Source organism: Thamnophis sirtalis, unplaced genomic scaffold (genome assembly GCF_051295495.1).
Source record: "Thamnophis sirtalis isolate CommonGarterSnake01/CBP01778 unplaced genomic scaffold, rThaSir2_p1.2 scaffold_11, whole genome shotgun sequence".
Taxonomy (NCBI): Eukaryota; Metazoa; Chordata; class Lepidosauria; order Squamata; family Natricidae; genus Thamnophis; species Thamnophis sirtalis.
In genome coordinates this window covers 51,132,151-51,157,343 of record NW_028261391.1, presented here as the reverse complement: position 1 = coordinate 51,157,343, position 25,193 = coordinate 51,132,151, and the positions used below count along the sequence as shown (strand labels likewise).

The following is a 25,193-nucleotide window of genomic DNA, read 5'->3' as shown; positions in this document are numbered from 1 at the left end:
CACAGCCTGATTGGTCTGTTAGACTGAGAGAAAATGTCTTAGCCTTAAGCTATCCCATTGGCTCCCAGTTTCCTTTATGGCGAACAGTGTCCTTATCTGCGAACAAAACACACAGAGACCCCAGGAGAGACCTCCCGGCCCTCCCCCGGACCCTAACTCAACTAGCTAGGGTGGGAACGTGACCCCCCTCCACATCACCTAAAAGACACGTTCAGGAAAGACTAACGTTCTTTTTCTGGTGATGAAGAGAGTGGGGTCATGGCAGGGACATACCTAAGCTACAGTCCTAGGGAGGGAAGAAGAAGGACCCAGGGGAAGGGCGACTGCCACCTATTGAAGGACCCTTCTACTGAAGGACGCCTCAGCTGAGGCATAAACGTCCAGCCAATAGTGTCGTATAAACTGAGTCGGAGAGGCCCACGTGGCCGCTTGGCAGATGTCTTCAAATGGGGCCTTGGTGGCCCAGGCTGCAGTCGTGGCGGTGCTGCACGTAGAGTGGGCGGATGCTTTGTAGGCAGTCATGATGGCCTGTCTCAGCCACCTCCCTATGGTGGATGAAGAAACCCTAGATCCCAGGGACCCCGGTCGAAAAGAGACAAACAAATCCTCAGATCTGCATATTGTCGCAGTCCTTCTTAAGTAAATCCGGAGAGCCCAGCGCACGTCCAGCCTATGCCAGAGCCATTCGCGCTCATCGGATGGATCCGGGCAAAAATTAGGCAGAATAACCTCCTGAGCCCTATGGAATGGGGTATTCACCTTCGGAAGGAATGTGGGATCTAGGCGGAGGACCACTCTGTCATGATGGAACTGACAGAGGTCGTCCCTAGAAGAGAGAGCACCCAACTCGGATATACGCCTGGCAGAGGTGACAGCTACCAGGAACACCACCTTAAGGGTGACTAGGCGCATATGAACTGTCCTGAGTGGCTCGAACGGTTCCCCTGTCAATGCTCTGAGGACCAGTGGGAGATCCCAGGTGGGGCATCTAGAGACCGGTGGTGGACAGGGGAACCGTTTGCAGCCCCTTTTAGAAAGCGTTTAATGAGGGGCGCATGGGTGAGGGTATGAGAGCCCTCCCCATCCAAAACCATGGCTAAAGCTGCCACCTGTCTGCGCAAAGTGTTCTGGGACAGACCGTTCTCGAAACCCTTTTGCAGGAATTCCAAGACGACGGAGATTGAGGCCCTGGAGGGATCAAGGTCGTGGCTAGAACACCACTTTGCAAACAACTTCCAAGTGGAGTTGTATATTCTGGCGGTGGAAGGATGCCTAGAAGCTTTGATGGTGGCAATGACCCCCTTGGACAGATTAATGCTCCTCAGGAGCATTTGTTCTTTCAATTTCTATTGTATCAGTCTGGTATGTTCATTTGGATTCTTTGGAAACTGTCTAGATCTGGAATTGATTTTTTTCCCCAGCACCATTCTCATTGAATTCTTTTAGCAAGATTTATTCAAATGAAAGGGATTGAAGTTCCAAAATTTCCAGAAATTTAACAATTTCACATTGAGAACCAAAATATCCCCTGGATCCAGAGAAAGAGAACAGGAAGGACAGGATAGACAGCAAACCACACAAGTATCAACAAGGTTGGATCAACTTTCTCTCTCAGAGAAGAGGTACAAGGAGCCAAGGAACAAAGACAAACCCGTGTGATTACCAGACGAATGGACCAAGAATTAAAAAAGCAATTACAACGGGGAAGAAGGCGGAGCTTAGCAGTGAGAAGACGGATTTTCAGGCTATTCCTGAAATTCCTCTATTCCGAAGGAAATTGGACGGTCCTTTTCGGACCCAAGCTGTCCCGGAGAGACAGTGAAAGGTTGGAGGAGATCCAGCGATCCCAGAGACATTCGCAAAGTCCCTGGGGGGTTGGAATTTAACCTCCTTTGCCAGTGACTTCTGGATTAGCTGTAAGCTAACCGAAACTGCAGGTTGCCCCTAAGAATGGCGTGAGTGTTTCCAGCTGGTAAGATGATTTTATTACTCAGAGAGACATGGTCCGCATAAAAATCTAAGCTAATTGAAACCAAAGAACAGAAGAATCTAGCGGCGAATTGGATCTTTTTATGGGTTTATGGACGGTGGTTACCCTATTTCTTAAATGTTTTAAATGCTACTTACATGGACAAAGGAAAAATTACTTCCACATCTCCTCTGACTCTCTGTAAGTGGGCTGTAAACCAATTTACTATAATTTGACTTCCTACAACTTGACACTTTTATTGCTTGGCTGGGTTGGTCTAAGATCAGATAAGATTGTACAGCTCCCAGCTTGTTTTTACTTGCAAACACCTTAAAGCCTCTAAAGGAAAAATATTAACTGCATCACAAATATGGCGTCTATGCAAGTTTCAAATGATTCATTTCAAATGATTTTTTTCTGCATTGCAAAAGCTGTCTGATACGTATGACAGATTTGAAAAAAAACTGGACTATTTGCTGTTTTTAACATCAAAATATGAAGAAAAAAGTGAGAATGTTGAATGTTTGAATGTTCCTGAAATACAAACAAAGGATGTCAGAAATGAAGATTCTCAATTTGCTGACACTCCGGGCATCTGGTTTACTTCGGAGGGAGAAAGAGATGCAACGTTTGAAGGGGGGGACAGCCATACAGAAGATTTATTTCAAAAGACAGAGCGCAGGAGGAATGAAAAGCATTAAAGAATTTATACTTTATGAAACATCATTTGCAAATCTTTCGATACCACCACTGAGAATTAAAGACAAGCTGAAAAGTGCAATAAGCGTAGGACAACGACATTATATGAGAGGCATCCTAAGCAAAAAGGTGCGAAGATATTCCTGTTTGGACTTGCTTATAAAGACGTTTGGAGAACTTGATCCACGAATGGTAATTGGATTAAGGAGGTTTTGTTATTAGAGAGACACAGGCTGATAGATGGAAGAATATAATTCAAAATTAGCTAAACCTAATTATTTTTATTTGTAATAGACATAGTTGAATAATAATTGATAATGACAGTAATGTATATAATGTGGAGTTGATATGATAAATAATAATTGGATATGAGAAGGGAAGGTTAGAAATACTTTTGGACCATATACAAAGGTTATTAATCACAATAACTATCATTATTAAAAAATAAAATAAAACTATATAGAGTTAAATGTTAACTAATATGGGAAAAATGTTATGATATACGATATAATTACATAAAGAAAGGAGAATGATAATAAACTATATACATGGAAGATGGAATTTTTGGTATTAAATATTATGGATGTTTAGCTAAAACAGGATATGAGGATTTGATGTTAATAGAGGATTTTACAAACAAGTAAATGAAATGTTTGCATGTGGTTATGGATTAAATCTTTGGCATAGTTAAGGATGAAAGATGTTTAAATAACTGTAGTCAACTAAAAGTGGAGGTATAATGATGTCAATATGGTAAACACTTGAGTCAAGATAGCAATAGCAATAGCAGTAGACTTATATACCGCTTCATAGGCCTTTCAGGCCTCTCTAAGCGGTTTACAGAGAGTCAGCATATTGCCCCCAACAATCTGGGTCCTCATTTTACCCACCTCGGAAGGATGGAAGGCTGAGTCAACCCTGAGCCGGTGAGATTTGAACCGCTGACCTGCTGATCTAGCAGTAGCCTGCAGTGCTGCATTTAACCACTGCGCCACCTTGGCTCCTCCAAGATATTTGAACTAATATGAATTAATGGAAGAGATGCACCAAAACATGTTGTAACCAGCTGATATACTTTTTTATAATATATACTTGTGTTTTTTTTTCTTTTGTTTCTTCTTTTCCCCCCCCCCTGCCTTGTTTTTTGTCTTTTTTGTGTTTTGATTTTTTCTTTTCCCACTGGTGTGGGCATGTGTTGTTTATGTAACAAAATAAAAAAAATTAATAATGAAAAAAAAAAGCAATAGCAATAGCAATAGCAGTTAGACTTATATACCGCTTCATAGGGCTTTCAGCCCTCTCTAAGCGGTTTACAGAGTCAGCATATTGCCCCCAACAAGAATCCGGGTCCTCATTTTACCCACCTCGGAAGGATGGAAGGCTGAGTCAACCTTTGAGCCGGTGAGATTTGAACAGCCGAACTGCAGAACTGCAGTCAGCTGAAGTAGCCTGCAGTGCTGCATTTAAGCACTGTGCCACCTCGGCAATTACAACAAACACCTGCTACCGGTCAAGAAGCTACAGGTATCAGTCTAGAAGCAGTGGGAGGAGTCAGGCCAAAGATTAAATTCCAGGATGTCCAGATGGCTCTTAAAAAGCTTCAGGGAGCTAAAGATGACAACTAAGTTCCTAAGTGGAATGTAAATGGATTAAATTCCCCATAGAAAAGGAAGAAAATAAGTCATCTTATTTTAATAATCTTAAACAATTCAATTCAAGAATGACATATTTGCTTGCAAGAAACTCACATTAGATCAACTGATCAAAAATACTTGATTAATACAAGACTTGGGCAACATTTTATAGCTTCTGCTCCAGAGAAGAAAAATAGTATAGTTATCTACTTAAGGAAGGACATGATAGCTGAATTAATTGAAGCAGACTCCCAAGGAAAATACATTGCAATAGATCTGGTATTAGAAGGGAAAAGGATATTGCTACTGGGAATATATGCTTCCAATCAACAACAAGATAAATTTTATAAAAAGCTCCATGCTAAATTAGTACATTGGGATTATAGATCCTGCATATTATTGGGTGACTGGAACGGCGTTATGGATACCAAGAAAGACAAGAAGGCTTTTCGGCAAAATATTCAAATGCGAGCGAAACTACCTAAGTCCTTTTTCGACATGATAGATGATTTCAAACTGAGAGATATTTGGCGAGAAAGAAATGCAGAAGAATATGACTTTAGACACCAATCCTTTTCTACGATTGACTTCATACTAACTACCAATGATTTGCTTTCTAGGGTAAAGAAGACAAAGATATGTTCCAGAATTTTATCAGATCACAATCCGGTTTGGATGGAGTTGGGAGTTGGGATGCAAGCAAGAAGACTTGGAGATTGAATGAAAATTTATTTAGATATGAGAAATATATTAATGAATGTAAAAAATTGTTAAGAGAATACTTTGTTTTTAATATGAATAAGGGTACATCTATGGAAATAGTATGGGACGCAAGTAAAGTGTATATGAGACGAGTTTTGATAAATCTAAATAGATTACATAGACGTAAACAGGGGGGAAAGCGAATCGAACTGGAAGATGAAATTAGGAAGAAAGAGCAGGAGTTAATTTTAAAACCAGGAGATAAAAAGCTTAAAGAAGCAATTACCTTATTAAAAGACCAATTTAATATGCTGATTTCAGACCAGGTAGCTACCAATCTGCTATATGCAAAACATAACACTTTCTGTAATGCAAATAAATCTGGTAGATGGTTAGCATATTTGATTAGGAAAAAACAGAAATCTCGTAACATATCAAAATTACATTTTAAAGGAAAGGAAGTGTATCAACAGAAGGAGATTCAAAAGGTCTTTCGTGAATTTTTTGTAGGATTATACAAGAGTGATAAAATTCAAGGCCTAGATATAGATAGATACCTGGACAAAGAAAAAATACCCATAGTTAAAGATAAGCAGAGGGAAAGACTGAACCAACCAATAACTTCGGGGGAAATTCTACAGGTAATTAAACAGTTAAAGGCAGGGAAAGCACCGGGTACAGATGGCTTGACGGCGGCTTATTACAAAAATTTACAATTTGAAATGGTAGAACCTCTTAAGGAATTATTTAATAAGATTCAAGTGGAAAGGAAGGTACCCCCATCTTGGAAGACAGCTTTCATATCCCTGATACCTAAAGAAGATCAAGATCTTAATCAACCAAAAAAGTATAGACCTATATCATTACTTAATGTAGATTATAAAATATTTACCAAAATACTAGCGAATAGGTTAATGTTGGTTATTCAGCAATTGATTCATAATGATCAAACAGGTTTATTCAAGGGAGACAAATGAGAAGTAATGTAAGACTAATTCTTAATACATTAGAATACTTGGGAAAGAATAACCAAATCCCTGCTGTGCTTATATTTCTAGATGCTGAGAAAGCCTTTGATTGAGTGAATTGGCAATTTCTGCTGAAAATATTGCAAAAAATGCAAATAGGAGAACACTTCTTACAATCAATCAAAGCAATATATCAGCAACAAACAGCTCAAATTATAGTTAATGGAAGTTTAACAGATTCTTTTCAAATTGAAAAAGGTACAAGGCAGGGTTGTCCCTTATCCCCATTATTGTTTATCATAACTTTGGAATTATTGTTGAATAAAATACGGGGTTCAGAGGACTTACAGGGAATTAAGATTAGGCAGCAAGAATATAGAATACGTGCTTTTGAGGATGATTTGTTTATAACAGTAACCCAACCACAGGAATCTATTAAGGTCTTAATGAATATGATTAATCAATATGGTCAAGTGTCAGGATTTAAAATAAATTTAGGGAGAACCAAAATATCCCCATATACATTGAGATGAACTTTAATTTTCTTGTTAATAGGTTTTTTTGTGATCTGGTGAGCAAGTTGGTCATTTCATAGTTTAGCTGCTTAAACAAGAAACTGATTTATCTTCATATTGGAAACCAATTATTTTATTTCCTTGCCCTTCTCAAACAAGTAGTAATTGAAAATGGCCTTGTTTAACTTTGTAAAATCAGCCCAAGTTATTTTGATGCTGAAGAAAGATTTTGATTAATGAAACTGTTTTTTTTTGTTATTCCTGCCACTTTTCCAACTAAATATAAAAAAAGATGGAATAGAATTCTTTATTTTTTTCCAAGCAGGTCACTACTTTTTCATATTCTAAGATGTAGTGCATACTACATCTTTCCAAATATTCCTGTATTCTGTTTTAACTAGAGCAATTTCTCATGGGTTTGTTAGATTATTTATCTCCTAACTATCCTGTTTTATATCTTCATCTACTCCTCTTATTTTATTCTTTAATAAATTCAGTAATCTTTTCATTGTTAAAAAATGAGTTTCTGATTAGCCACAGAGGTTAGTCTTTCTACCTGTTTACCTACTCACATTTGTTTTCAACTGCATCATCTGCCTAGAACAAAGAAGTCAGAGGAATGCATACAGCTTGCTTACCATACTGAGTCACTTCCCAAGACTTCAAGAGTTCCGGAACCTATCCCGACCTAGAGAAAAATGGAAATGGAAAGGGTACACTGCCTATAAGTTCTATTGAAATACACCACAAATTAAGGAATAGTATACCTTTATTATAATATTTTTAATCATTTTTAACTGGTTTATATTTTAAACTGGGCGGCTTTTCTGTTTAAATATAGAAATTACCCATATGCACATGCCACATAGTTAGTTCATTGATGCAGAAGATTCCATGATGTCAATGATGAAAAATATACCTTAGAAATTATAGATAACTGAGCACTTTTGATTATCAGCATATTAATCACTAATATTATATAAATTGATGATTCCCAAAGTAAAAGTCAATTATCACCCTGTTCTTATGGAGACACAAATGTGAATTTCAAATGTTAATGGAATCAAAATTGGCCATATTATCTTCGGAATACTTCTGGTATTTTTATGGCGGAATTTTGACCCATGAAACTATAATCAGAAATATGGTGCTATATCAGCACATTTATAGGCAAAACTCTTCTGGAGAAATTTTTTAATTCTCTGGTACATAAGTTATAGCTGACACTTTTCATTCAACCTGGGGCTGAATTTTTCTAGCTGGTAATTGAGTCCTACATTATACACCAGTTGGAATGTGCTTTGTGATTCTCATAGTGACAGATACTACACCACAAAATCAAGGAAATGCTATTACTCATTAATACTGACTAGCTAGGTCACCCTTATGAATTATGTAGGAAATACACCTCTGTTGCATTTAGCCCAAGGGAAGCATTAATGGTCAGATTCCAAATTTTAAGCCAAAAACCTAACAGGTAGTTAACTAGACACGTTGACATCTCTGTTAACTATAAAGGCTCTCTTGGGTATTTCTGTTGTAATCATTTCAAGTTCTTTTGTCTCTTGCTAATATCTCATTTAGTTGCTGAGATTATGGGGGAATTGATGTTATATACGATTATTGTTTCCATTAATTGCATGAGCTGAATTCTTTTTTAAGTATTTATTGCCTAGAAAAAGGGTTAAGTTATTTTGCAAAGTTGGAAAAAAATGCTGTTTTTTTAAATAATAGAAAACAATGAAAAATTGCAATTACAAAGCTGCAAAGTGGAATTTATCACTGTGATTGATAAAGAAAGAAGAGGAACATGCCCCATCACCTTTTATCAATTCTGATACTGCGGTAGCTATTTTGAAAAGGAGGTGCCCTCTTTCCTTGTTACTAGACCCAAAACTTATTTGAAGGTCAAATAACAGTGCAAACATTAAAAGTTGGCCTTTCATTAGAAATTCTAGCCGTGAAAATAAGATGCAAAAATGAATGAATGAATGAATAACTGTTGCACATTTTAATATATTAATATTTACCTAAACCACTACTAATTAGATTTTTACTTTTATATACCATGGAGCTCATTGATCATTTTATTTCTGCTACTTCTGTTTTTATTTATATGCCATACATTTTACCTATTTTTAATTTAAAGTGGTTTAAAGGAATGTTTTTTGAAGTATTAGCGATTGCTGAATTTCCTGTCAACCTCCCTCTCTGTTTCAAAATTTTGCATATTAAAGTCTTTGGGCTGGCAAGAGTTCGCTGTATTCATTGGTGAGTTTCTGCTTCCTTAAAAGACAATGGTATCATTTTGATTTAAAATTGTTAATTATACATAATTTTGGGGACTATGCAGTGAAAAAGTGCTTAGTATATAGATTTTGAAAAGTTAATAATAGATTAAGGAGCCAGAAGGATTTGGAATTATAGTTTTGAATTATTTAGAAGACATTTTTTTTCATGGGAAAATAGAGATTGCTTTCATTTTTTTTAGGATAAGATGATCTTAAAGGCTGAACAGTAGAGCCAGGAGATAAGGAAAGTGGAGCAGAAATCCTTAGTGCACACTTTTGAATGTTTTTCAGACAGACTTTTGACCAGGATGAATCAAATCCTTAATAAAATTGTAAAATAAGTACAGGCTGTAATAGATGTATATTAAATTAAATTAATTTGAAGGATGATTTAGATGTAATACAAATGAAGTTATTTAATGCAAATGGGTGTTTCATCACTGGAAGTGGATGCTCCATCACTGGGAGGCTTTTAAGAAGAGACTGGACAGCTATATGTCTGAAATAGGGTCGCTTGCTTGAGAAGAGGTTTGAACGAGAAGATCTCCAAGTTCCCTTCCAACTCTGTTATTCTGTTTTATTCTGAATATGATAAATGACTCATTCTCTAAAAGATATTAAACCGGGAAACTGATCTATATAATTTCTTTCGTCTAAATAAACAGAAAAATTCTACTAAGATTTGGAAGACTTTTTCAGAAGTGACAAACAAAATGATAAATGTTGATATTAAAGAAATCTGTTAAGGTTCTGAAGGATTCTTGCTTTGAAACACAGATGAATACAGCTGTCACTGAATTTTTTAAAGGGGGCTTAAAGAATAATTTTTTAAAAATAGGGAAGATTTATAAGATAAGCTTGTTTGGCCATGGTTAAAAGAAGGAAATAGTTGTATCTGCTTGCTCCTACTGGACTTTGGTGACAAAGATTGTTGACAGATCATTTGGACCTTCTTTTCCTAAAGGATAAGCAATGAGGAAAAGAGAGATTATGCTTTATTTAGAGATGGCGATAAGGTATTAAAATTGTTTTTACCTGCTGATGAAGGACAATTTACTTCTTTGTTCTTTCCCCTTCAATTTTATCTTTTTTTCCCTGTTCCACACTTCTTCTTGCTTCTTTTTTGTATTTTTATTTGCATTTTTTGTATTTATTCTGTTTATTTATAATTCTTAATACAATTATTTGAAAAAAATATAGGCACCCTAAGAAAAGATTTCTTTTGAAGAATTGAATACATATTTTGAAAATAAATACAAACTTGGTAAATGATAACTTGGGAACTAGGACAGTTAATGTCCTAATCAGTAAGGAGCTTTAGTTAACCCCCTGCTGATTTACTGTAATTCACTCTACATGTGGCTGCTATTATTTTTTAAGGTTACTATTATTCCAATATTGGAAGGTCAGTTTTGAACAACCAGTTTTAATTATATCTTAGAAAGATAATGTGGAATGCTATTTCTTATTTTTCTTCTGTTGCTGACTAGAGAATTTCAATATCATAATGTTTAAAACGCTTGCATATGGACCATTGACTTACCTGAAGGGTCGTTTTCAGGGTGCTGCGAAGGAGAGTCCAAGCAAGGGTTAAATACAGCCAAACTGCCCAAAACTGAACTGAAACTTTAAGCCACGCCTCTGGTGCTGATTATCCTCAGATTTTTCAATGAAGACGTGGAACTGTTACGAGCTGAGAAGTCCAACATTGGATCAACAATAAACACAACCGGAACAAGTCCAACTGGAACATCCAAGGAAACAAACAAGATAACAGCGGAGCCAGACCCTAGGGTGGGGTGGACTCTCCTTTGCAGCGCCCTGAAAATGACCCTTCAGGTAAGTTAATGGTCCTTTTCCAGGGCACTGCTCAGGAGAGTCCAAGCAAGGGACATACCCAAGCTAAATGTCACTAGGGCAGGAAGCAGAAGCAGACATGGTCTCTCCCCTGGAATGAATACCCTGCAGCACACGCCTCCCAAAGGACCCTTCCGCTGATGCAAACTTGTCCAACTTGTAATTCCGCACAAATGGAGATAAGGAAGTCCATGTGGCCGCTCTGCAAATCTCCTCAATGGGAGCCCGTGTCGCCCAGGCCGTGGTGGTGGCAGCACTTCTGGTCGAATGCGCCGTGATGCGACAGGGTACCGGGCGAGACTGCAAAACATGAGCAAGAGCGATGCAGGCCCTAAGCCATCCACCAATCGTAGACGAGGAAACCTTCCTGCCCTGAGACGATGGCTGGAAGGATACAAATAACCACTCAGAACGTCGAAAACTGGCCGTATGCTTGATGTATCTGCGTAGCGTCCTGCGAACATCCAGCTTGTGCCAGCGCTCCTTGCGAGGATGCCTCGGATGCGGACAGAAGTCAGGAAGGATGACCTCCTGGGCCTGGTGGAACCAGGAATTAATTTTAGGCATGAAAGAAGGATCCAGCCAAAGGATCATCCTGTCCTGGTGAATCAAGCACAAGTCCTCACGGACAGACAAGGCAGCCAGCTCAGAGATATGTCTAGCCAAGGTGATGGCAATGAGAAAAACTGTCTTAAAGGTCAGATGTTTCAAGCTGGCCGAACAGAGAAGCTCAAACAGCGTTTTGACCAGAGCCCGCAAAACCACATTAAGGTCCCAAGTCGTATCTGTGAACCATCGGGGGACTCAGGTTAGTCGCTCCCCTGAGAAAACTGCGAATGGTGGGGTGATGGCTGAGAGAAAGGTGACCCTCAGGGGCCAGGATGGTGGAAAGCGCAGCCACCTGATGATGAAGAGTGTTAGGCGCCAAGCCCTTGTCAAGGCCATCTTGCAGAAAGTCCAGAATGACAGGAATCAAAGCTGAAACACCTCTGGAAGAACACCAGGCAACAAAAGCCCTCCAGGTGGTGTCGTAAATCTGAGTCATGGAAGGATGACGTGACACCTGAATGATGCTGATCACCTTGGTGGAAAGGTTGTCCCTGCTCAAGAGATCCCTCTCAAGTGCCAAATGGCTAGTTGCAGCTCTGGATGAAGAAGGGCCCCCTGGCAGAGAGAAATCTTGTGTGGACAGACTCACCAGTTCGGCAAACCAGGTCCTCCTGGGCCAAAACGGGGCTACCAGAAGGATCTCTGCTGCCTCCGCCAGGATCTTTCTGATGACTCCGGGAAGAAGAGGCAACGGGGGAAAGGAGTAGAGCAACTCCTTCAGCCAAGGACAGTGAAAAGTGTTTACCCCCTTGGCCCTTGGATCATGGAATCAGGTGAAGAACCTGGGGAAATGAGAGTTGGCTGCTGTTGCGAACAGATCCACCTGGGGCAACCGAACCTCTGAACTATGCGGTGGAATATCTGTGGGTGCAGGCACCACTCCAAGTGATCGACAGTTGCCCTGCTCAGCCAGTCTGTCTGGGTGTTCACCGTGCCGGAAATGTGCTCCACCTGTATGGACAGCAGATGGAGCTCTGCCCACTGACCTAGGTCATCAGCTTCTGACATCAAGAACCTGGACCGCGTGTCTCCCTGGTGGTTGATGTGCACCTTCATCGTGACGTTGTCTGTCAGCACCCTCACGTGATGACCCTGAATGCTTGTCTGAAATCGAAGCAGGGCCAACTGGACCGCCCTCAGCTCCAACCAGTTGATGCTGTGTGATGCTTCGGCCGAGGACCACCTGCCCTGAGCTATCTGGTTGCGGAAGTGAGCCCCCCAACTGTACAGGCTGGCATCTGTCGTGATGGTGAGCCGGGTCGGCTCCTTGAACAGAGACCCCTTCTTCAGGGCAGGAGACAACCACCATCTGAGCGAGCGACGCACCTCACAGAGACCAGAATGAGCCTCGGTGAGCTACTCTCGTTGGCCCTTTGATAGGGCAGCAGGAGCCACTGGGGGGACGAGAGTGAAGATCTGCCCATGGAACGATGGATAGGCACGATATCATCTTGCCCAGGAGCTGTGATAGCAGAACAATCTTGGCACGAGGAGACCATCGTACCTCCATGGCCATCTCCCTTAGGCTCTCCACCCTCTCTGGTGACAGGAAGATCTGGCAGGCGATGGTGTCGATGACGACCCCTAGATGCTGAAGCCTGATCGTTGGGTGAAGATGGCTCTTTTCCAAGTTGATGGAGAAGCTGTGACTCTGGAGAACCTGCATAGTGTACTGCAGATCCTTAACCGCCTGCTGGGGGGATGACGACTGGATGAGCACATTGTCTAAATAGCGACCTGAGGAAAACCGCCACTGCTGCGAGGATCTTGGTGAACATCCTGGGGGCCGATGATAGACCGAATGGCATGGCCTGGTACTGGTAGTGCTGACCGGCGTAAGTGAACCTGAGGTATCTGCGGTGGGCTTTGCGGATGGGTACGTGGAGGTAGGCCTCTTTTAGGTCTAGGATCCCCCTCCACCCTCCAGAGTTTTTGGGGACAAGAAACAGTATGGAGTAGAACCCTGTCCCCTCCTGACCAGGAGGTACCAGCTCTATGGCCCTGATCTCCCTGAGATGTCTTACTTCCTGTTCCATAAGGGATCTTTTGACTGGACACGAGGGAATGGGGCACCTGATGAAATGACAGGGAGGAAGAGAGAGGAATTCTAGGGTGAGACCCAGCCGGTTTGCAATACCCAAAGTGGAGTAATACGGTTGGCGACCTCTGTCCCGAAAGGACTGACGGTCCTGGGACCTGTCCGCCTACTGGTTGAATGGGTGATGCGACTGAGCAGAACTGGAAGAAGGTTCTGAGTTCTGAAAGGACTGCCACCTGTAAAAGCCCTTCTTATCAGATTTCTTAGAAACCGACGGCATCACCTTCTTTTTGTCCTTATTTTCCACTAGGACTGGATCCAAGACCTCCCCGGAAAGCTTGACCCCTTTGAAAGGGGCAGAAACCAACTTCCACTTGGAACGCATGTCAACGTTCCAATGCCTCAACCACAAGAGACACCTGGTGGTAACATTCGAAGCCAGGGCCCGAGAAGCGAACTTAGCTGCATTGAGGGTGGCATCAGCAGTATACTCGGTGGCCACCATGATTTTATTAATCTCCTGCCTCTCCTGCCTCAACTTGGTATCCTTTACTGGAACTCTTGCCATTAACTGCCTCAACCAGAGGAGAGCGGCCCTGGAAAGAAAGGAAGCCGAGGCAGATGTCTTAATTGCCCATGCGGCTGCCTGATGTGTCTTATGACAGGCATTCTCAGATTACTTATCCTCAGCCTTAAGACCCTCTAACAGATCAGGCGGAAACACAGACATTGAGGTGAGGGCCACTACCGGAGGATCGATAGGTGACAGCTTAAGTAAATCCTCCAGGCTGGCATCCACAGTGTACAGCTTCTTATCATTACTAGAGGGGGTAGCCATGGTAGCAGGCTGGGCCCATTGTTTCTTAACCAAATTAAGAATCACCTTGGGAATAGGAATGATCTCCTGGACCAAGACTGGTTCCTCAAACAAATCCCCAGACAATTCATCCAGTTCAGCAGGAGCTTGAACAGGTGGAGTGGACCCCATATGGGTGGCCAGCTTGGACTTTTCCAAAATGGTTTTGAAATTTGCAATGTTAAATAGTCTTGAAGAAGTGGGCTTTTGAGCCGCTGCACCTTCCTCCCCTGAGAATTCAGCCTCCTGAACAGGCAGAATGTCATCCCCTCCTCCCAGTCCGAAGCCTTGGAACCTGAAGAGGAGTGGGTGGAATGCAAGGGACGTGGAGGAGAAGCAACCATGGGAACTGGCTGGGGCTCTAGGTGCTTAGTCTTGCGGGTGCATTTGCCCTTGTGCAACATGCCTGTTTCGATGCCCTGGGAAATGGCCCTGTTGATAACTTCCTGCATTTCCACTGAAAGGTCAGGCCCAAGATCCTCCATGGGCCAAGCCCTGGGTTTGGGCCTTGAAAGCGGAAGTTGAGGGGCCAAGGGACCCGAGGCAGGGCCTTCCTCGAGATCCGAAGGGCAAGCGAAAGATCAGCCTGATCTACCATCTAGGCCCCTGGAGATATTGCCCTAGACATTGAAGCTGTGGGGGAAAACTCCCAGCCCTCATCCTCACTGTCTGAAACAGGCCTTGGCTGGGCCAGAGGAACCTCCATGTCGGGCTCCTCAGGAGACGTCGATTGGGAGGACTGCGTTTGGTGCTAGGCCTTGGAGAATTGCTTTTCAAGGGCCTTTTGGCGACGCAATGCATCCTTGTCTGGTCCTGATCCCTGCTTAGGGGCTGGCCTGGAGTATGGTTTGGAGCCCCTGATGGCTTCCCTGGCAGCCACGCCAGCCATGCAAACCAACAGACACTCTGAAGAGACGGGGGGGGGGGGGGTTGCAGCAGCAATATTCAGCAGATGGAAGGAAGCACGAGCATTAACAGCTCCCAGCACTGCAGGAATGAGGCTTGTGACCAGCGGCCCCGATCCTAGCCTGTCAGGTGAAAAGGACACACACCAAATTGCCAGCCAGGCTGGACAAAGAGTGGTACCTCGCGGCTCCTGCTGTGAATCAGGCTGCAGGCAGCTGCGGCACAAGGTGTAAAGTAGAAACTGAAACTATAAATAGCTCCAAAATGGCGGCTGGAAAAAAAACTAATCGCTTTAGAAGTTGCCGCCAAACAATCCGGAGCTCTGAGACTCCACACCTGCATGCCGGCCACTCAAGGCACGGACACCAACCACAGGCGCCTCAGCGGGGCTTCCCCCTCCCCAGCGAGAGTTGCAACAGTGCTGGCGTCGGAAGTCCGACCCGCGTGCTTGCCCCAGCAGCTGCCTGCGTTCCGAGCGGCACCTGGGAGTTAAACAGGATGCTGGAGGAAAGAAGAGTGAGCTGGAACGAATTAAAGAGTCTTAAATACACTCACTCAGCCTGTTCACCTCCTAAACTGAATAATACTCACAATAAATGCTCAAGAGAGTCCAAGCTAGTAAAATAAATGAAGAGAAACTTTAAGCGCGTTCACTGGGCTAGCTGAATTGAAAAAATATGAGGATAATCAGCACCAGAGGCGTGGCTTAAAGTTTCAATTCAGTTCTGGCCAATTTGGCTGTATTTAACCCTTGCTTGGACTCTCCTGAGCAGCGCCCTGGAAAATCTCTTGTTTCATAGTTGTTCTTTAGTAGTATAGACAGAAACATGCACCCATGTTGGTAGGGTTGATTTAGATGTTATGCTTTTTATAGTAAGGTTCTTTTGGTTATCTTGCTGTTTTTACGTAGCCTTCCTGAAAAAAAAATAATCCCAAACTAAGATTTCCATCATAATGCCTGTCCTTGAATTTTAACTGAAGTTGGGGAAGAGCTTTATACAACGTATTAAAAGAAAGCAAATATGATAGGATAAAAAAAAACTCAATCTCACTACTTTCTCCATTTCACTGAGGCTGACAAATTGCACAGAACAATCTCTGGTATAGTTTTGTTGCCTCATCCATGTTCACAGCAATTGATATTATATCTGAAGATTAATCTATAGTTCTGATTTATTTATAATGAAGCCTTTGCAATTTTGAAAAAAAAACACCAAAAGAATAAGTGTCTGAAAAAGAAATTCAGAAACACTCCTTGTAAAACAATATTATTGACTAAAGGACGGATAGACAAAATTGTATTAGCTCTGTACAACCTCCCACAATTTCCACCAACTATTTTAATTTTTTTCTTCCTAGTATTTTCCCACAAATAAAAGTAAAGGTTCCCATCACACATAATTTTTAGTTGTTCCGACTCTACGGGGTGGTGCTCATCTCCGTTTCAAATGCAAAGAGCCAGCACTGTCTGAAGATGTCTCCATGGTCATGTGGCCGGCATGACGTAATGCCAAAGGTGCATGAAACATTGTCACCTTCCCACCAAAGTTGGTTCCTATTTTTCTATTTGCAATTTTACATGCTTTCGAACTACTAGGTTGGCAGAAGCTGGGACAAGTAACAGGAGTTCACTACATTACGCGGCACTAGGTATTCGAACAGCCAAACCGCCAACCTTCCTGATCAACAAGCTCAGCGTCTTAGCCACTGAGCCACTGCATCATATACACCGTGTCTGTATTCCCACAATTACAAACCCTCTTTTTGGGCATGGGATGTAAATCAACCAAGTGTTGATCAATTGGTTGTGGCAGAAATTGACTGAACAGCTTGTTCCCCAAGTCTAACATCGGCCTTTGAGAATCTGTCACCCAGCCAACTTTCATGCCATTCTCCTGACTTAACCACTAGAACAAAAAGCAGCTCTCAATAACTGAAAATTAATGCTGGCCAAATTCTCTCTTCTAATTTCCAAAAAGCTTTTGCTCCTTTTATGGAAATAATTGTTTTCTGCATCAATCCCAGGTGTAGAAAACTTTAGAATTTCATTACAGTTTCTTTGAGTCTGACAATTGTATTTTCTATCTGTTCATCACATGTTATCTCCCCTAATGCTCATATTTTTAATGAGAAAAGGTCCATGAAAAGAATTGTACCATGACATCATTCCATATACTTTAACTGAAAGATGAGAAGCCAGGAAGGCTACAGCTATTGGTAGAACAAAGTTTATAGTTTATTAGAATTTGTAGGCCGCCCTTTTCCCTGAGGGGACTCAGGGCGGCTCACATAAAACTGGGAAGGGGGGGAATACAAACATCAAGATAGAAACATATCATAAAATGGTAGGCAACATACATTCATCATTCGGGAGGGGTAACTATCCTTATCCCCAGGCCTGACAGGCGAGCCAGTTCTTCAGGGCTATGCGGAAGGCTTGGACGGTGGAGAGGGTACGAATCTCCACAGGGAGCTCGTTCCAAAGGGCCGGGGCTACTGCTGAGAAGGCCCTCCTCCTTGTGGTTGCCAGCCGACACTGGCTGGCCGATGGGATACGGAGGAGGCCTAGTCTATGGGATCGTATTGGTCGCAGGGATGTAATTGGCAGAAGGCGGTCTCTCAAATATCCAGATCCACTGCCATGTAGGGCTTTATGGGTGATTAATAGCACCTTGAAGCGCATCCGGAGATCGACAGGCAGCCAGCGCAGCTCGCGGAGGATAGGTGTTATGCGGGTGAATCGAGGTGCACCCGCAATCACTCGCGCGGCTGCGTTCTGCACTAGCTGAAGTCGCCGGATGCTCTTCAAGGGCAGCCCCATGTAGAGCAAAGAAGTCAAGATGCCACACTTTTCTTCGTGTAGTGGTAGAATCCCATACTTATCTATGAAAATTGTACCAAAATGTCTTTCCTCTGGAAAATAACAAATAAACAAGAAATATTTTCCAACAAACTGACTTAGAATTATTTATTTTAATGTATAAGGCATTTAATATAGCATTATTTTTTATAGTTAGAAAACAATCATAGCAACAACATATTGTTGTTGTACTAGTGAAAACTTTCAAAAGTACTGTTTCTCAACAATTTGAAATCCTAACAAATGTGCAGGTTTCTGCCCATTATGTTCTGCATTGTATAGTAGTGCATACTATTTTAAACAAAAATCACCAAATTACTAGCAGAGAAATTGAATTTCTGGGAGCATTTGAATTTCCACAATGAAATGGAAATTCTTCCACAGATTCTTAAGGTCATAACTCCATGCTAGAGAGGACTGTTTTATTGTTGAAAAGGTGCAGCAGGAGAAGTTTTGAGATGTATTTTCTAGGGGTTGAACTGAATCATAAGAAGCCAGAGAAGCTGCCGATTCTCTGCTGGAAAAATACTTGTGAAATAAAAAGAACAACATTTTAAAAAATCTTGAACTTTTTTTACATCTAAACAAGTGCAATAATATTTCATTCAAACTGTAATAAATTATTTTCATTTTTAAAGTAATTTCTAATAATTCTCTCCATCAAATTAAAGAGAAAGAGAATAAAAATATAGAAGAATTAGTCTGCTTAGCATTAATTTGGTGGCAAAAATATCTGAATTTGTGATTTATCTTGGGTTATTCAGTGAAAGAGGAAGTTCTTCACATGTCCCCAGTTCTAAGACTTTTATAAACCAACAACTTTATCATTTTCCGCCAGTTCTGTTTGTTGTGCCTTGCAGAAATGGCAAAAAAATTATTAGTTCTCTATTCTGTGTTTGTGGTGTCCTTCAGTACACAAGAGACAATTCCTGAGTATTTGATCATGTCATCAGTCATAAAATTTAGGCACAGGAACATTTTATGTTAGCTATCTTATGAATATTTTGATATGAGTTATGGATGGTAGTAGATACAAAGTTAAATGAACATTGGTGCTTTCCTGAGACATAAAGATTTAAAGATATTCCAGTTTGTCTCATTTCTACATTTCAGAAGTACCAACTAGTCTTTCAAAACTTCATTGTGATGAAGCAGAACTTATTTGATATTTGAACTCTGCAGTGCTTGCTGAGTGAGAGGAAGGTGGATTAATTATTTTATAATTGTATATCATGTTTCTCTCAGACAAGTCAAGTGATTTATGCCCTGCCTTTGCTTTGCTCACTTGCCTTCATAAATCATTATCTTAAGAGGCACATATCCCGCTGGTTCAATCACTCCTTGTCGATGAATAGTTGCCATTCTGAAAAATCATAATGAATTAACTCAAAGGAGACTGCAACCTCACATGGTCCAAATTAAAAATAGAAACAATATTAAGCACTAGAACCAAAGTACTTTATTTTCTTTTTAGTAATCAAATGAAAGGCTGTAACCTGGGTTGTGCAAAGCCTTGTAAAAATTGCATAACTTACTGCAGTAAAAGCATCCCATCAAAGCATATTCATAAGTTAAAATTGGGAGTCATTTCAGTTTGAATCAGGTGGCTTCAATCTTAATACTTCATAGATTTAAGTACTACAGTTTTGAGGATACATGGCAAATAATAACACACACACACACACACAAAATGGCCCAGCTAGGGGGAAGAAAGGAATAAGTCTGCATGAGCAGCAGGCCAGCGTACATGTGCATACACGCACACACTCACGCAACAGAGAAGGGAAATCTTTGGGGCACTGCTTATGCGAGTGGAGCTGTGTGTGAGCATGCACACTGGTTCATCTCTCATGAGACTCGGTTCTGAATAGGCTGTGGCCTGGTAGTGGGCTGCAGCCCCGGGGTTTGTGACCTCTGATTTAGCGCGTGAAGTATATATACACTATGTAAGTGGGAAATATTAAAGACATTATACAGGGTACAACTTTTAAAAACAACAGCATTATACTTGCAGATTCCAGCTACTGTCATATTTGTTTAGTTAGTGAAGATGAAGCACAGTCATGGAACAAGGCTAACCATGCTAAATGCTGGTGACTTTGTTAGCTTATTTACCTCATAAAATAATTGCTGGAGGAAAAACTGACAGAAAGCGTTCTCCATATATCTGAAAATTGCATATAAGAATTGTCCAATGAAACAGGTGAATGGGAAACTGAGTTTTGTGGATAGATTTGCAGGTATTCCTTTTCTTTGATGTAGATGAAAATATCCCATAATGCCAGGATTACCTGACTTGATCTACTGTATCAAAATTTCTTAATTAGTTCCACAATACAGCATCTCATAAAAAAGGCAAGCAATATGATGAAACAAAAAGAATTATATTTCCTATATATAATTTAGCACACAGTTCAAGTATTTGACAACTCAATCTGATTAAGGAGGAAAAAATAGCATGGTTTGATGCTTACAACATTTATTAATCATATAGTAAATATTTAGCTAGCTAATCAAAGCAAATAGATGAAAAATGCAGAAAAGAAATCTTAATCAGTAAATCTATGTTGTAATTCTCTCAAGATTCCAAGGTGATCTACAGTATGCTACAGTACTTTACGTTCAATATAGTAGCTACACTTTAGTCTAAAAAGAAATGCCAAGTGTTAACTTGGAAATAAGATGAAAAAAAATGTGATTTAAAATGCTTATGCCTTTGATGCACATTTAATAGATCTGGTATGAAACTATTTTCTACTTGCTGATGCTGCCCTTGAGAGGAAATGCAGTGCAGGTGCTTGAAAAATGAATATAACATTTTATGAATCAGGCACCTGAAATCCGATCATACCATGTGGCCTCTAGAGATGGCAGCCATACAGAACTAATATTATGTATCTAGTGATAATATCATGTTGCCATGCTGAATTACTTGTATTGCTTTATTTTGGCCATTGTGAATGTCTGGCTGATTAATTTTCATTCAATATAAATAGAAATGATGGCAAGGGTATTGCAGATAAAATTGGATCGACATTAGCTGGGACCCAAAGAGCAATTACATACAGTTGTGTCCTTCTCTGAGCCAGGAATGATATCACTTCTGTAATACACAATGCCAGATGTATCTATCAGAGCACTGGAATGCATGGAAAACTCTCTTTAAATGTATCCCTTTCCCAGTGACTTGAAAGTTGGATTATGCTTCAGTTGACTTTGCTAGTTTTGATAGAAACTGATTATTTGATGGCTTAAAATCAAAATCTATTTTGTGACAGAATTATCTGATGGTGGAATGAGCTAAGATTATTTTGTAAATAAAGGGATAGAAATTGGTCTTTTAAAACATTTAGATTTTAGAAGCAACATGAGAAAATGATTTCTAGATTCAGTAATACACCTGACTGTAAATAGATTTTTTTTTTAAAAAAATTATGCATTTATAGATTAAATCCAGGAGGTATAATTATTTATGAATGGGGAAATTAGCTTTGCTGTGATTCCCTTAGGGTTGTTCATGCTTCAGTTATTAAGGAAAATGTGTTTTGACAACCAAAGCTTGAGCATAGTACCTCTTAATGAAACAGACCATTTTTTTCAGATTTCAGGGTGAACCTGAAAACAAAATGCTGCTACTTGAGGTTCTTGTGCTACTTGAACTCTTGTAACTCTTCAAACTGACTAGTTGCTTTAATAAACAATAAAGAAGTGCTGTGATAACATTTACATAAAGCATGCACAAATCGAATTTGCTTAATTCAAATTCAAAAAAGAAGTTACATTATATTTTATGCACATTTATGATCTATTAGATTTCTGCAGGATGGGTGTAGTTGTAATAGTTGTAGTTTATTCAATTTGTATGCCGCCCTATTCCCGAGAGACTCAGGGCGGCTAACAACCAAAGAGGGAAGGGGATACAAATAAGAAAAAAATACAAACAAATTAAAATATAACAATAGTCGCAACTTCCAATGGGGCAAGGATTTCATCAGCCCCAGGCCTGCCGGAACAACCAGATCTTCGTCGCTTTGCGGAAGGCTGGAAGGGAGGTGAGGGTCCGGATCTCAACGGGGAGATCATTCCAGAGGGCTGGAGCAGCCACAGAGAAGGCCCTCCCCCGAGGAGTTGCCAGTTGACACTGGCTGGCAGATGGAATTCGGAGGAGGCCTAATCTGTGGGGGGGTGTTTGCTTCACAGAGATATTTTACCTCAGTGACTTACAGTAAAATTTGCCTGATTGATATGCTTTGCATCAATTCTAGGAGCTCTTTCAGTACTTGCAGTAGAGTAATCCTTGGTTTCCATCACTCATTCAGTGTTTGTTACAAACTGCAAAGATTAAAAAAATAATACAAACTAAAAAAGAAAAAGAAGGAAATGGAAGATGCAGAAAAGAAAAAGATAATAGTAAATAAATAAGGAAAAATAAGAATATAATGAAGAAAGAGGAAAGAAATATATAAAGAAATGACTTCCCTTTCATTACAAGTATAAACAATTTTAGTAACTTATCATCTTTTCTTAAAATACGAGAAATGATTTCTTCTTCCCATGCATTGTCTATTATGTATAAAGAGATCTTTAAAAAACTTTTCATAACTATAACTATAACTATAACTATAACTATAACTATAACTATAACTATAACTATAACTATAACTATAACTATAACTATAACTATAACTATAACTATAACTATAACTATAACTATAACAACTATAACAACTATAACTATAACTATAACTATAACTATAACTATAACTATAACTATAACTATAACTATAACTATAACTATAACTATAACTATAACTAACTATATAAACTATATACATGTGTATCTATTAGATTTTTATGTGTGTGTATATATTTTTATATGTGTTGTATATATATGTATGTATGTATGTATATATATATATATATATATGTGTGTGTGTGTGTGTGTGTGTGTATCTCTCTCTCTCTGTCTGTCTATCTATATCTATATCTATCTATCATCTATCTATCTATCTATCTATCTATCTATCTATCTATCTATCTATCTATCTATCTATCTATCTATCTATATCCTCTTTTGTAAATCCAATAGAAGAAGATTGACCAGTTCACTCTCTTGGTTTGTTATTTTCATATTCTGTTTAATTATTAAAACATTAGCTGGAATCCTTTGTATGTATAGTATAGCAACTTTTTTCATTCTTGTAGCTTGGCATTTTTAAAGCCTGTTTCAGACCACTCAATTTTGGCCAGTAAAATGTGTTCTTCTTCCATAATATCTTTCATACACAATCTGTCTAGACAGACACTCTTAAAATTAATGTCCCTATTGTTCAAAAACATTCCTATATATTTTGAATGTTAAAATATTTTGTTCCATTTGATAATAGATGCTCTTCTTTTTAAATGGTAATCTTTAGATCCTTGTGGTAAAAGAGAATTTGATAACTAGACAGATTATTTGGGTATTAAAGTTTCTTTACCATGTGGAATGGGAAAAAGGAATGATTACCTTTAAGATTAGTTGTTCTGTTTGCTTCAACTAACTAAAACAAATGAAACAGGATATTGGTACCAATACCCCCTGTGGGGAGGTAAATGAGTAATGAATGTCATGTCTCTGTTTTGGGAGATTGTGTATGAGGTCTACATGACACAGGAAGGCCAGGTACTTTGGGATGATCGGTATGTTGGCTAAAAGTATAAAAGACTGTAAACAACTGCCCTTCGGGATTCAGATTTTGCTTGATCAATCACTACTGAACCTTTGCGCAAATAAACCTCTCCCTCTGACAAGGAGCTGGTCTTGTCTCATTTTCTGCTACATTTCTGGCACCCCAGAATGGGACAACCAGGCGATCTTTGCTCCGGACAACCAGGACCCCACGCTGGCGGAAGGATCCGACCTCTGGCGCCACGAGGCTTCTTGCTTCGGAGGAATGGGGGAGGACACCTTCCACCATCAAGGGAAATCCCAGTCAGCCCAAGGACCCTTTGTGTGAGAAAGGGAAAGGAAAAAATCTGAACAAATCCTGGCCAGGACGAGAGGGAATACAAGACCTGCCGGCAGGCAAGTATAATATAATGTTGTGTACCTACTCTGTTAGAGAGTAGAAGAGGGTGCCTGATCACCACCCTGGACTCGAGACATCGATGCTAATGAAGTCCATGTTAGGTTGTGTGGGAGGTTAAACCACCGCAGTTTCCGTTGGTGAAAGTTGAGTGTCCAGCACCACGGGTCAGTGGTAGTGTTTTAGAGCATGGGAGGAGGAGGTAGTGTCCCGAGGACACCCCTCCAGTGTATGTTGAAGAATTTTAAGAAGGCATATAATGGGGATTATGGGGAACCCCCCCCCCCCCAGCAACCCAGGCTAATTTTAAAATATTTTGTGAGTCAGAATGGCCTACTTTTGGTGTAGGATGGCCCCCAGAGGGAACTCTGGATCCTAGGGTTATAAACTTAATCCATCAAGTTGTAACAAACCTGGGAACTGGCCACCATCAGATGAACTGAAGAGAAGTTCTGCTTGAGTTTTGTTTTTTTTGTTTTTCCCCCCAAAGTGACTGAGGAGTCCAAAGGGATATGTTAGAAAGCTGTTACAGCAGTAATAGTTGTCTTTTAAAAGAAAACTAGAGGTAGCCACTCGTCTGTTATATGCAAAACAATACTTTCTGCAATGCAAATAAATCTGGTAGATGGTTAGCATATCAGATTAGGAAAAAACAAAAATTTCTTAACATAGCCAAATTGCACTACAGAGGAAAAGAAGTGTTTCAATAGGGTGAGATTCAAAAGGTCTTCCGTGAATTCTTTACAGTGTTGTACAAGGGTGACAAAATTAATGGTCTAGATATAGAGGGATACTTGGATAAATAAAAAATACCCATAGTTAAAGAAGAGCAGAGGCAAAGATTGAATCAACAAATAACTTCGGGGGAAAATTTACAGGTAATTAAGCAGTTAAATGCAGGTACCTTGACAGCGGCTTACTATAAAAATCTACAATTAGAAATGGTAGAACCTCTTAAGGAATTATTTAATAAAATTCAAACGGAAGATTAGGTACCTCCATCTTGGAAGACAGCTTTTATATCCCTGATACCCAAAGAAACCAAGATATTACCCAACCTAAAAACTACAGACATATATCACTACTTAATGTAGATTATAAAATCTTTATTAAAATATTAGCAAATAGGTTAATGTTGGTTATTCAACAATTGATTCAAACAGGTTTTATTCAAGGGAGACAAATGAGAAGATTAATCGTTAATGCACTAGAATATTTGGG

The 25,193-nt window shown here is 40.1% G+C and overlaps 1 protein-coding gene across 1 annotated transcript in view; it reads left to right on the top strand.

Moving 5' to 3' along the window:
• The window catches only part of LOC148043642 (VPS10 domain-containing receptor SorCS1-like), a 596,751-nt gene that overhangs the window by 106,489 nt on the left and 465,069 nt on the right, over positions 1-25,193 (top strand). The gene's annotated exons all lie outside the window — the stretch shown is intronic.